General features: G+C 43.5%; 1 pseudogene; it reads left to right on the top strand.

Annotated features, from left to right (window-relative positions):
* Window positions 1–3,636: 3,636 nt before the first annotated feature.
* LOC119051668 (developmental pluripotency-associated protein 4-like) lies at window positions 3,637–4,549 on the top strand (annotated as a pseudogene).
* The last annotated feature ends 9,710 nt before the right edge of the window (window positions 4,550–14,259 follow it).

Raw genomic sequence — 14,259 nt, forward strand, 5'->3', positions numbered from 1 at the left:
TTCAAATTTTATTTTTGCTTGTGTGAATTCAGTCATCTGTAAAAAGAGAAAACTTATCCTTCCCATTTGCACCATTAATTAGTTTGCCCTCATCGCTAGACACATTTTTGCCGGATTTTGTGAGCTTTTTTCTTTGCCAGATCTTCTGTAATAATCATTTGTACAAGCTTTAATCATGGAAACAGGTCAGTCCAGAAAACAGCTGCTGCAAAGCATTGCAGAAGTTAGGGCTTAGCACAGGGCTCGGCTTCACATATGTGGCGGAGCTGGTGGAAAGAGACTCTGAACACAGGGGGACAATCAGAGAAATGGTTCGCCGAAGATTTCAGCCTGAAGAACTGGAGCCTGGAGGAGAGCTGGAGTTAGCACAAGTTTAAGAAGCCATCACCAATGGCCACCATGACCTCCTGAGAAGGATGGCTTAGCCAGGGCATTTCCTCTAGTGACCAAAACCAAACCATAAACCATGCAGAAGGGCATTCTGGCAAACACGGTGTTTTACCTCGGAATGAGAGGTGGTCTTTTTGAGATGACCAGATAACCCTTTTTGAGATGACACAGTGGAAAGAGAACTCCATAATTGAAAAGAGGGTTTTGTTCATTTAACTCATAAATGGGGTGTGGAGTAGTGGTAAGATAAAATCAGGAATTTAATTTAGTACATGGTGCTTTTGTTAAGAGCAAAATGTCAGCTGATGCCTTTAAAATTTTTCTTATAATTATTGCCACTCGATTTTAGACATGTGTTTGTAACAAAGAAAACATGGATTTTAATGGTCAGGGCAACTCCCCAGGCCTTAAAGCCTTTGTGATCAAGGTTAGACAATGGCAATCTTTTGAGTGATTGATTGTGTAATAAAGAAATTCATTAAAGCTGCCCCTTCTGGTTCTAAAACATATTCAGGTCTGAACCATGAAACTTTCCATGAACTATTATTTGCACCAGAATTGGATACTGGCTTGCAATTAAAATGTGTAAAATAAATACATGACCTTTCAAACTATTTATCTGCAAATAATCTAGCTAAAGAGAGCATGAGATAATTGTCAAAATGTTTTTTTAAACAAAGAATAAAAACTGTAAGCTTTGATTAAAGATACTATAGTATTTGGGGTTTGAGAGTTCCCAGAAGGCGAAAAAGAGGTCCCTGTGGTTCAGAAAAGCCATAGAAAGGGAGCTGTGTGGTGATGGGTAGAGAGAGGGAAATGGGACATGAGGAATAGCAGGGGGAGCAGCCGTGGTAGAGGGAGGCTGTAAGTGAGCCAGGAGAACAGCCCTGTGACCAGGTTCTATAATTAAGCAGAACAGAAAAATGATTTAGCTGGTTCCTATAAGAAGCACTAGCAAGAGACTTTCTCAATTCTAAGATTTTTTCCCCCCAAATTTACTCTTGAACATGTCCGGGTAGATAATACTTGTTTAATTAATAACCTAGCTTTTAGACATTTTTTTTAAAAATAGAGAAACCTATTCCTTGAACAAAAGCCCATCAGCATTTCTTGTGGCTTCCTCCATATTCAGGAGCACCCTTCCCTCTTGGATGGCGTGGAACTCTGCTATCACCAGGTGGCAACTCACAAGTTTGCAGGTAAGCGGAAGAGGGGAAGAAACTCTGTTCCTCCCAAGCACTGAATAGCACTATAGTTAGGACTCTCTCTGACATTATAGGCCATAGCTTCCAGGACAAAATGTATTTCAGATTTTGGACTGCTGAGACAAGTTCTGAAATAATAATTACTGTTTCTCCCAAGTACTACTCTAAAAAAAACCCCTGCCAATGCTGACTCATTGTAACTGCAGCTTCTGGAAGGTATTTTTACCCTTCAAAATTCTTGTCAAAATTAAGAAACCTGACTATAACTCCATCCATATTAACTTTATCATATTGGGTCATAGAATCATGACCTGTTAGCTGAAGGAGGAATTAGCAACTATCTAATAAGACACCCTCTCCATTGAGTGCATTTTCTACTCTACTTTGCTGTGCTACAATCTCAGTTCCAGTCTCTGATGACATAGAAGAAGAATATCTATCCCCCCAGGGACTTTGTAAGGGTTAGAGGAACTAATGCATGAAAATAACTAGTGCACTTCCTGCCATATAGTAGATGTCATTTAAATGTCAATTGATGTCCCTCCATGCATTCAACGTAGGCGCTGTTCATAAGGATGGACTGGCCGTTTGTTGAGCTATGGACTAGACACTATGCTGACTGGTTTCATCCCTAAGACAATACCGTAAAGATAGTGAGGCTCAGATAACTAACTCCCCTGAGATCTCGTACCCAACAAGCAGGTGAGCTGGATATTTAACCTCTGGACTTTCAAAATTTTTACCAGTGTGTCATCCTGACTTTGATTCTTCAAACCAAGTAAGAAATCCCACCATAACTCACGCAGACCTTGAATCACTTGGGGGACTGCATGCCTAGGGGAGAAGAACTCCTGGGGCTTTACCACACACAGTTTCTGAAACTACGATACAACACTGCCAAGCCCTAGAGATGAAGACTGACTCAGAAAGGCAGCCTGGGCTGGCGGGCAGCTGAGGTGAGCCCGCCTTTCTCCTAAGGCACAGAGATATCGAGGTCGTCAAGCCTTTTATACAACACTTATGAGCATAAACAAATACAAAGAAATACACTGATATTTTTAAATACCCTTATTCTAATAGTTGATGCACCCACTCACATCCAACTTTCTCTTGTCTACTTTGTCTTTCCTTTCATCTGCGTGGCACACTGACAAAATCCTGTGGATCCATTTTTCCAAGTCCTATTAAATTCTGTCCCCGTCTTCCTGGGTCTTACCTCTTTTCAACAGGCACTTCCTTCTAAATTGCTGCATATATTTTGGTAGCTCAGTTTCCAAAATCATTGAATAAAAGGTACTAACACACCCCTGGATGTGTAGATGAGTTGGAAATCTTTAGAATGCAGGTGCCTAGAATCTCTTAAAGATGCTGCAACTTTATCACTCCAAGAACACTCTTATGGCCAATCTGGAAACTCCAGTATGTAGAGACTGCCTTGTCTAATAAACTTTACAGCTGCATAATTGTTTCTAAAACTTGAAGAGGGGCTTTAGGTGACTTCTGATGGGCGTATACACATGAGTTTCTTTAAAGAATTTTCGTACATAAAAATCAATTTGAATGTAATTTTGCCTTGACTTTTAACAATGGAAAATGAATTTGAAGATTATCTTATGGATTGTTTGCTTTTTAAAAATCCTCCCAAGAACATAGTTATTGATTTTAGAGAGATGGGAGAGAGAGAGACAGAGAGAGAGGGAGAGAAACATCATTCAGTTGCCTTCCTATGCGCCCTGATCGGGAAGCAAACCCCAAAACCTTTGGTTTATAGGATGACGCCCTGGTCAGCTGAGCTGTTTTGTTTTCTTTATTTAGCAATAGAGCTGTCTGCGTTCTGAGTTTTGGGCCTCCACACAATTTCTTTTTTTTTTTTTTAAATTTGCTTAGTATCTGTGAGACTTCCAGAACTTTTACATTTATATCTCAGGTACTGGAATATCTGGTGTCAGTTTTATCTCTTAAGAGATGCCCATGAAGGGCCAGGGGCCATATCAGAAGGAAGAAGATTTTCTTTTTATCAACCTCGTGTCCTATTCTGAATATGGAAAATGCAAAAGGCAAGACATGTAAGTCCAAAATGAAGTCGGCGGGGCAGAGGGGGTGGGTGGCGGACTGGCTTCCGAATTCCAACCAGTAAAAGCTGAAAAGGAACATCAGGCTGCCAGTGAATCAAGTACAGGAAGAACCTCAGGGAAGGAAACCACACGGAAAAGGTCTATGAAAGATGACAAAGCTTCCTGTGCACAAGAGATGGCGCAAGACAGTAAGAGAGTCAGAATTTGAAAGAAGATGCCAATTCCTCCGTTGTTCCTTAAATTGCCACTAGTTGACCTGCTTCACGGAGACATCTTGAGGGCTTGGTGCCAGCAATTAAAGCTGAGCACCAAAGGCTTGAAAATGAAAGCATATAAGAGGCTGTGTGCACATGCTTACCCTAATCAGAAGTATATTCCTGTGTCCTCGCAGGAGGCCAGGGTGTCGACAGAATCAAAAAGGAAAGTGAAGATGGAAAAGGAGGGAATGACTCTGGAACGTTTTGGTCTTGCTGAGGTGACTACTCCCCCTGGGGAGGGGTGCCTGGTCTTGGAGGGGCTGCTGCTGTCCTTCAGGGAATGGACAGTGTTGTCGTGACAACTTCCACGCCAGAAGCTGTGTTTGCCTCCTGGAGCGGAATCGCAGCCAGTCCTGGGCGGATGGAGACGTTGTGGTCACCTCCAGAGGCGCCCGGTGTCAGGGGGTCTGTGGTCCGTGGGCGAAGTCTCCCTGCAGACACAGAGGGTTGGGCTAAGCTACAGTCTCATGCTGGACGAGGCTGGGTTCCCAAAAAACGAGGGAAAGTGTGTGCACTCTTCTTGCTCCCGGCCCGCAGCCTCCCACCCTCACACTTGGAGGACGATTTGTTGTGCCCCAAATGTGTTCATAGGAATAAGGTATTAAGGAAAAGCCTCCAGTGAGATTGTAATACCAAGAAAAAAAAGAGTACAGCTATGATTACAATTAGCGGTAGAAAGTGACGATGATGAACGCTGTGGTGCCACTGATGCTGAACCCCAGGCTGCTCGGACACACCTCCGCGCTCCCTGCTCACAGGCCCGCAGACGCGCAGGTGCTGCCCTCAGACTCCCAACATGCCTGCCACTTCGTCTGTTGGGATATAGACATTTATGGTTTAAAATGGAAAAGCATTTTACAAATTATCACTCATCACAGTGAATAAGATGAAAAAGTCACACCATCAAATGATTACCCCTCTGAATCAGAAGTGACCGCAGCAGCTCCTTCGCGGGGGGAACCTCAGTGAACATTGTGCAGGGAGCGAAGACTCAGGGCGCTGCCACGCTGGGGTCCCGCCTCAGAACTCGGGCTCCCTCCGGGGCTGCTGCCTTCTAAGTTCAACAACTTCAAACTGCTGACTATCTTAAGCCAAAGGAAAAACTGTTGTTCTCTGTCCTCCCAAAATACTCATTGTTACTATACAAAACATTTTTTAAAGATTGTATTTATTTATTTTTAGAGAGAGGGGAAAGGAGGGAAAAAGAAAGAAAGAGAAACATCAATGTGTGGTTACCTCTCATGTACCCCCTACTGGGGACCTGGCCTGCAGCCCAGACATGTGCCCTGACTGGGAGTTGAACCAGCAACCCTTTGGTTCATAGGTTGGCATTCCATCCACTGAGCCACACCAATCAGGACTTAATATGCAAAATATTTTTCAAAGTTTTCTTAACCTGGTTTCCTATGGTGTGTCTTGGATAAAAACACAAGGCACTTCTCTAGTGTTCTTTATCAGTTTTAACTGTTTTTGTGTTTCTGCTGTTTAAAATGTTCAAGGTTATTTCTTAGTCATAAATACATAATATGTCTTAAGTGTGCATGTAAAAATCATTTATTGTGTTTAGGAAATGTTGTTGTATACAAATTATTGTTAGTGCTCTTAACTCAGTAGGATTAAGCCATAAGGCATGATTATTAGTAGTCATTTTTTCAATGTAATAAATAATATACACTTAAAAAAAGAGGGAGATGCCCATAAAGAAGCTCAGGCCTGCGACAGCTGGAGGAATCAGCTAAAGCTCAAATTAAGGAGCGCCCACCGATCGAACGTGCTCGGCCAGAACCGCGTGGACCCCTGTGGGTCTGTAGAAACTTTTCTGTAAAGCACATTAAGAACAGTTTTCACTAAGCCCTTTGCTTTCCCCTTTACTCCTATTTCAAGTACATGAAATGTTTCTTAAAATGGGAAAGGTTCAAGAAGTGGTCATTTGTAAATAGACTTTCTGTGTGTAACTCATACCAGTTAATATCAACTTGATATTCCTATTAGTCAGCATTCCCCAGAGGAACAGAACCACTAGGCTACATGTGTCTATACCTATATGTACACGTATAGGTATACACACACATATTATATACACATGCGCACATATACATGTACATGTTATATACACATTTATATATGATTACATACACATAATCATATATAAATATTTATATGATTCATTATAAGAGATGAAACAGATTATAAGTAACTGGTCCGCATCATTGTGGGGGCTGAGAAGTCCCAGATCTGCCGTCAGCAGCTGGAGACCCAGGCGAGCTGATGAGCCCGAGGGCGGGGCGGGGGGGGGGACTCCTGTTCCTGGCAGGGGGAGTTGCCTCCTACTCAGCCTTTTTGTCCTATTCGGGTCTTCCACACATTGGGTGAGGCCCACCACATTGGGGAGGACAATCTGCTCTACTCAGTTGACTGGTCAAATGCTAATTTCGTGCCGAAACACCCTCACAGACACACTGAGAATAATGTGGGACCAGGTGTCCGGGCACCCTGTCAGGTTGACAAAATTAACCATTACAATATTCCATTACTGATCAATTTAATCCGATGAAACATCCATCCTCAGTTTCTATTAAGGTTCTTAAGAACAGAGCTATTGTTACAAATTGTAAAACCTTGTTCCTTGTTGATTACGATTCAATGCCTCTATCAAAACACCTCTGGCTATATGATTGTAAGAATAAAACCTTGAGACTTCTGGTCAAAATGGCAAGGTAAGCAGACAGGGCTTATCTCTTTGCACAACCACAACAAAGTTACAACTAAAATATAGAACAACCATCATTCAGAACCAACAGAAATTGAGTTAAATGGAAGTCTGACAACTACGGAATTAAAGCAACCACATCCTGGTAGGAGGGGTGCAGACACAGAACCGGCTGGTCCCACACCCATGTGTGCCTGATAAAAATTTGGGAGGGCTATCTCAGGAGCGAGGATTCCCAACCCCATACCAGGGCCCCAAGCTCAGGGTTCCAGTGCCAAGAAGATAATCCCTCACAACTTCTGGCTGCAAAAACCCATGGGGATTGAGTCAGTGGAAAAAACTGCTGGGGCCCCAAGCACTTCCTCTTAAAGAAACCACACACCTACTCAGACTCATTCCCTTTGGGCTCTGGTGCCAGGGTGGTGGCTTGAGTAACACCGGTGGCACGCAGGGGGTGGTTGGGGTGTCAGGCATCAAGGTGAGCAGAGGCCATAGTCCCTTTTCTGGCCCCTCCCCCACCCCCCACAGAGTTGGCAGGCTGGCACTGAATCTAAGATTCCATCAGCCTGGCTAACACTTTTTGACCCGTTTTGGAAATCTCCAGAGACTCTGCCCTACACAATTTACAGGCCCACTCAAGCTGCTTTTCCATATGAATGGCTGGTCTTGGCTCATGTTCACAAATGCCTGGGTCATCTCAAACAAGTAATAGGCTTCAGTGAGCCCCAGGCCTAGAACTAGCAGCCTAGATTCACAGGTTGGCTTTGCCTGGAAATCTCCAAGCCCAGCACAAGTAGCAGCCATCTCAAATTGCTTCATTGCTCAGGGAGGGTGGCCCGAGGCAGAACACAGGTGCTGTGTTTGACCTTGGCCTGCATCACCTATGAAACCCCAAGGTCAGTGCACCCAGTGGACAGCTACAGACCACACTGGAGAACCACCACCCTGACCTTGCACAACTGATCCTCCATGGAGGGCAGAGGTTGGTGGTCAGTGGTCACAGCCAATCCTTGCAGCTGACTGGCCTGGGTAAACCCCTCCCGTTGGTCTGCCAACAGCAACCAAGGCTCAACTACAAGAGCAGGGTATACTCAGCCCATACAAAAAGCACACCTCAAGTACCCAGCTTGGGTGATAGGCCATTGCCATTGGTCCCTTCAGGACACCTACCGCGTTACGCTATGCTACTAAGACAGGGAGTCAAAGCAATTCTACTTAATACATAGAAACAAACACAGGGAGGCTGCAAACACGAGGAGACAAAGAAACATGGCCCAAAGGAAAGAACAGTTCAAAGCCCCAGAAAAGGAGCTAAAGGGAATGGAGATAAGCAATCTATCAGATGCAGAGTTCAAAACACTGGTTATAAGGATGCTCAATGAACTTAGTGAGGACCTCAGCAACATAAAAAAAGATCCAATCAGAAATAAAGGATCCAATAATTAAAAAAAGAATAATTTTTGTGGAAACAACAATAGAGTGGTAGAAGCCAAGAATCAAATCAATGATTTGGAACATAAAGAAGCAAAAAACAACCAATAAAACAACAATAAGAAAAGAGAATCCGAAAAAAAAACCAACCCACCAAGGATAGTGTAAGCAGCCTCTGGGAAAACTTTTCAAGTGTTCCAACATTCTCATCATAAGGGTGCCAGGAGAACAAGAGAAAGAGCAAGAAATTGAAAATCTATTTGAAAAAATAATGAAAGAAAACTTCCCTAATTTGGTGAAGGAAATAGACATCCAAGTCCAGGAAGCACAAATAGTCCCAAACAAGATGGATGCATAGTAATTAAAATGCTAAAGACACATAGTAATTAAAATGTTAAAGGTAAAGATAAAGAGATGGGAGGGCGATGTGGGAGAATGGGCGAAGAGGTGAGGGAATTAGGAAGTACAAACAGGTAGTTAGAGAACAGCCATAGGGATGTGAAATACAGTACAGCAAATGGAGTAGTCAAAGAATTTACATGCATGACCCATGGACATGAATAAGAGTGGGGGGATTGCCTGAGGGAGTGGGGGGTATAGGGTGGAGGGGCACTAGGGGGCTAATTAGGGCAACTATAATAGCTTAATCAATAAAATGTAATTAAAAAAATAAACCCATGAGCTCTGGCTGGGTAGCCTGGTTGGCTGAAGTGTTGTCTCCATATGCCATCTCTCTCTCTCAGTAAAATCAACTTAAAAAAAGAAGAAGAAAACCTTGTCATGCGCACAGAGCTGCACGTGTGCTTGTCTGTTTGTGTGTTTCCAAGGTTTGGGTCCTAGACATTTAAAAGAGAGAGTAAAGCCACCCCTTGACATCCGGGAGCTAGTTTGATACTGTCAGCCAGGGCTTGGTGCTAGGGTCAGAGCTGGCCTTGATATTTTCCTATTAAACATAAACAATTTTACAGATTGTCAAAATCAAACAAGACCACTCTATAACCATCATGGTTCAAGAAAACATAAGTCTACCCTTTCGTTATGTTTGAACATAGACAAAAACAAGAGTATAGCCTACCATAAAAATGACCAGAGTATCCTCCATCCTGGCTAACAGGAGGGACTGCTGTTTTCTTTACCAAGTACGGATGAAGTCTCACTATAGTCTCCCTACTTTCTATGATGTACTAAGATACTCAGCCACGGAATCCCGCCCATGTCCTGACAGCATTCGATCCAGAGCAAAGCCCCACTTCCTTAAACGTTCCCCAAACGCTGTAATAAGTTCCTTCTGACACTTCTAAATTGCCCCACAGTTCCCGTGTTGTGCCTTCTCCCTCACCACTCCTGCTGGTCCCTGACTGAAAGGCATTAATTAATAAAGGAGGAACTTGGCTGAGGTTCAGCCGAAGTGGTCCCTGCTTTGCACCAGGACCCTCACATCAGTAACAGTGTGCACACTTGAGACCACTTTTCTCTGCCTGTTCTCTGCCTGCCCTTTCCTGAAAGAGAAATTCACATTGAATAAGCTCTGATACTTCCTTAAAGCCTGTCAGCATTGGGCTTATTTTGTATTCTTAGGAATAAAGCTCCTCGGTTGTCCGATTGGATTTTTATTGTTTCTTGATGCAATTATTTCTCAGCTATGATCTGTCTGCATGTCTTGACTGTTCACTTGTTTTGGTGTCTTGAGTGTTATCTCCAAGGGAAAGTCTATCAAGTACAGGATAGATGTAGATCTCTGCATCTATAGCTCTCTCCTTGAGCCAACCCTGCAGGGTGAGGAGTTCAGAGGGGACTCCTAGGACCTGTATTTGATGGACAAACTTTGCCTCCTGTCACCAGATTAAACCTAATAAGGGTTTTTTGGGGGGAGGGGATTGTGTTCCTGAGAAAGGCCTCATTTCGTTTCATCTGCCTGTTAAGAGGAGGCTTTGTTAAGTCCTGAGTTGCCAATGCTGGCCTTTGGCTGGGTTCCAGAGACACACAGTTACCCCAGCAGCGTCTTTGCAGACCAAACCCCTTAGTTCTCATGGAACCTTCTCAGTCTGAAATGGCACTTCTTCCAAACCCTCCCTATCCCCTTAAAAAAACCTGGGCTTAATTATGTTTGTTGACAGTTCATACTTAAAGAAAAGCTAAACATGCTCAAGCAGGCTATGCTCTGAAAGACTTAGATTTATCCTTAAAATATAAGCCCTTATTGTACTCTAGTTGATAAAGTTGTTTCCCATAGGGATACATCTTAACAGTTCTGATACTGCTATCTATGTACAGGGGAACTGAAAAATTCGGAAAATGGACAGCAGATGGTGAAAGCCAGGTTTCTTCCTGTTGGAGAGGGAATTTACAGGTAGCCAATGGGAGGAGATTAGAATGATCCATGTGGTGATGGATAGAGTTGGAGACATCGGTGTGAACTACGCTCAGCTTAATATAGTTACAGGTGATTACACAGAGAAATCTCTATAGAGGAGCGTGTGTGTGTGGTTATGTGTATATTAATATATATTTCCTTGCTCTGTTAGTTGAGAGAGCCCAGAAACAATGCCATTCTAGCAGCCATAAGCACACGTAGCACCCAGATCTTGGTTTCTAGTTTAGAAAAAGACCTGGGCTCCGTGGAGAAATGGCTGATTTAGGACTGCGGCAGGGATTCACAAGATGAGCCTGGAGCATCTTGTAGTGCCAGTACGTAAGAAAGTGCTCAAAGAAAAACAAAGCAAAAACCCCTGTGTGGATGGAGTTCATCAGAGAGACTCAGGAGCCGGGGGGAAGAACTTCCAAAGGCCAAAAGTGGAACAATTTGATCAACAAAATAAATAGAGTAGTATCGGATTATAACCCAAAGTATAAACTAAACATCTGTGAGTCTGAACCAACGCAAACAAGTAACCGAATAAGTAAATGGGGGAGAACTGACAAATCTCCTGTGCAGAGAATTCTAAGCACTTTGCCCAGATAATCTGCACCAGGGACGGGGTGCAAGTCCCAGGCCAAGTGCGCGCCGTGCAAACAGCCTCCGGTTCCGGCAGCGCCACGTGGAAGCGGCGCCTGCGCAGTGGAGAAGCCCGACGGTCACCCGCAGCACCGGGGTCGGGACCCGCAGTGACGAACCGTGCAGATCGCTGGCACCCTTAGTGTGATGTTATAAAAACAGCACTTTCTCTCTGTGGCTTTCCTCCCCCGAACTCGTCGTCCCAGTTCAGTCGTGAGTTAAACGTTAGACAAATGCCGATGGCTGCCTGTAAAATGCTCGGACAGCGCTCCGCGCAACGTGGCCAAGGCCATGGAAACCCGAGGAAGCCCGAGAAACTGCCACCCCGAGAGCAGCCGAGGGGACCCCTCAGCTGGTGCGGTGCGGGGCCTGGACGGGGCCCTGGGGACGGGTCCGACCAGAGGCCGCGGGAATGAACCCTGGGTGTCGGTTAATAAAGATTCACTAGCACCGGCTGATGTGCAAATGCGCTGCACAGTGTAAGCATCCCATCCAGAGCCAAGCCGTTCTCGTGAGCCTTCAATTCCGCCGTCGGTCCTTCCTGACACCCCAGTCCCGTCCGGCCCGCGGGCAGTCGCTGCCACCGCGGGTGGAGACGCAGTCGCTGCAGCTCGGCTGCAGGGCGGCGGCAGGACCGGGATTCGAGCGAACAGCGACCACTACTCCCGTGCCGGCGGCGGCAAGCTTTGGATTTATGTCTTCTGAGGGTAATTCATGTTTTTTACTTATTCGTGCAGTTAAAAAACAAACAAACAAACAAACAAAACTCATTCCCAATAACTCTGCCCTTTTGGTAGGGAACGAATTCCTCCCCGAGGCTAAGTGTTTCTCTAAGTGACCTCAAGGTGGCAGGCTTGAGTAAAAAGTTTCTCCGTTTTGAAACTCAGCTTCTCAGAAGTTCTCTCTGAAGGTGAAATTACAAGAGGTCTTTGTCGCTCTGTACAGCTTTTCAAAAATTTTGCCTGTCTTTCTTTGATCTTTATTTTCTTCATGTTTCTTCAAGGGCTGTGAGATTTTTCTTAGGCTATAAAAGCCTGTCATGAGATTCTAGAAGCCTCTTAAAATAGAGATAGAGAGGAAAGGTGCCTGTAGGTAATCATTGTACTGGGATGGGAACTAAGATACGTATCCCACACTGCCCTATAAGAATGCTAAATTATTACTGGTAATATGTTCATTGCAAGAAACCTGAGAATACTCGTTCTAAGTTACTATCATACATCTGCGATAATTTTGCACTTGAATTTTGGAGATGAATGTGTCCACTGTGCTCACATGCCACTGAAAACGTGAGGGTAACCTAGGAACTCCAACCAGTGGTTTTGTAAAACAATATCTAAAATTCTCCCAAGAGAGAGAAAAAACTAATGTTCTGATTCAATTTAATCTTTAAAAATATATGACCTCAGCCCTTCACCTAATTTTACTAGAAAAGGCAAGCTATAGTAGTTACATACATAGGTTTTAGAGCCAGACAAACTCAAGATCTAATTTAAATATAATTTAGATCTAGTTTAGATCTAATTCTGCCTCTTACTGGCTGTGTGACCATGGGCAGGTTACATAACCTCTCTGAACCTTGTCTGTAAAATAGGGATAATAAAAGCACTCGCAGTATTGGTGTGATGGTCAAATCATAATGGAAACCACTTAGCACAGTTCAGTAAGTGACAGGCATTATTTTTTTTTTAATTTTTATTTTTATTTATTTATTTATTTTTTTATTTGGTTACTTTTCAAGTACATTTTTTTTTCCTCTTCCCCCCCCCCCCCGCCCAGTCTCCCCCCTCCCTCCCGTTCCCCCCCCCCCCCCCCAGTCCTCATCTCTGTGTCATTCATACTTGTTCCTCAAACTCCCTCCCCCTTTTTCCCCTTAAGTTCCCTTCCCTCTCCCCTCTGGTCGCTGCCCACTTGTTCTCTATTTCAGCGTCTTTGTTTTTATTCTGTTTGCTTGTTTGTTTTATTCTTTAGCTTCCTGTCAAAGGTGAGATCATATGGTATTTGTCCTTCAATGCCTGGCCTATTTCACTCAGCATAATGCTTTCCAGTTCCATCCATGTTGTTGCAAAGGGTAGTAGCTCCTTCTTTCTCTCTGCTGCATAGAATTCCATGGTGTATATGTACCACAATTTTTGGATCCATTCATTTACTGATGGGCACCTAGGTTGCTTCCAGCTCTTGGCTATTGTAAATTGTGCTGCTATGAACATTGTGGTGCATAGGTTCTTTGAAATTGATGTTTTAGGATTCTTGGGGTATAATCCTAGCAGTGGAATTGCTGGGTCAAAAGGCAGGTCAATTTTTATTTTTCTGAGAAAATTCCATACTGTTTTCCATAATGATTGTACCAGTCTACAATCCCACCAACAGTGAACTAAGGATCCCTTTTCCCCACACCCTCTCCAACATTTGTTGTTTGTTGCTTTGTCTATTATAGCCATCCTGACTGGTGTAAAGTGGTATCTCATTGTGGTTTTAATTTGCATCTCTCTGATAGCTAACGATATTGAGCATCTCTTCATGTGTCTCTGGATGTTCTGTATGTCCTCTTTAGAGAAGTGTCTGCTCAAGTCCTTTTCCCATTTTTTAATTGGGTTCGATGTCTTCCTAGAGTGGAGTCGTGTAAGTTCTTTGTATATTTTGGAGATTAAACCTTTGTCTGAGGTATCATTGGCAAATATGTTTTCCCATACAGTTGTTTGAGGGAAGGAGGTAAGGGTGAAGTGAGTAATGCAACAAAACATACTATGAGCTATGAGTTATAACTCTAAAAAGATGAATAAAAATATAATGATTTTTTTAAAAAAAATATGTGAGCTTCCATGAGTGGTCAGAAGACTCACCTTTTAGCAGTGATTCTCCTAAGGATTTGCTTAGAACCCTTGAAGCCAAGGATTCTAGAAAATTGAAGCCAATTTTCTAATGACTTTATGACTCAATTTCCCACCCATTCCCACAGCATATGTGTGACCACAGATGTGGATTAAAGATCAGTACACATTTCCTGAATATTCTTTTCTGCATAAGACTCCTCAGGTCCTCAGACCTTTCTGGGGCCAGGATGGGGGTGCATTATAAGAAACCCAGGTAATGATAAGCTTTACTAAAATCCCCTACAGCCTAACAGAATAGGGGTTCATAAAAGTTAAATGTGATTTAGAACAAACATGATTTCTGTACAGGTAATGATTACAAA

This window comes from Artibeus jamaicensis, unplaced genomic scaffold, assembly GCF_021234435.1.
Source record: "Artibeus jamaicensis isolate MK-2021 breed Jamaican fruit bat unplaced genomic scaffold, CSHL_Jam_final scaffold_1964, whole genome shotgun sequence".
NCBI classification, from domain to species: domain Eukaryota; kingdom Metazoa; phylum Chordata; class Mammalia; order Chiroptera; family Phyllostomidae; genus Artibeus; species Artibeus jamaicensis.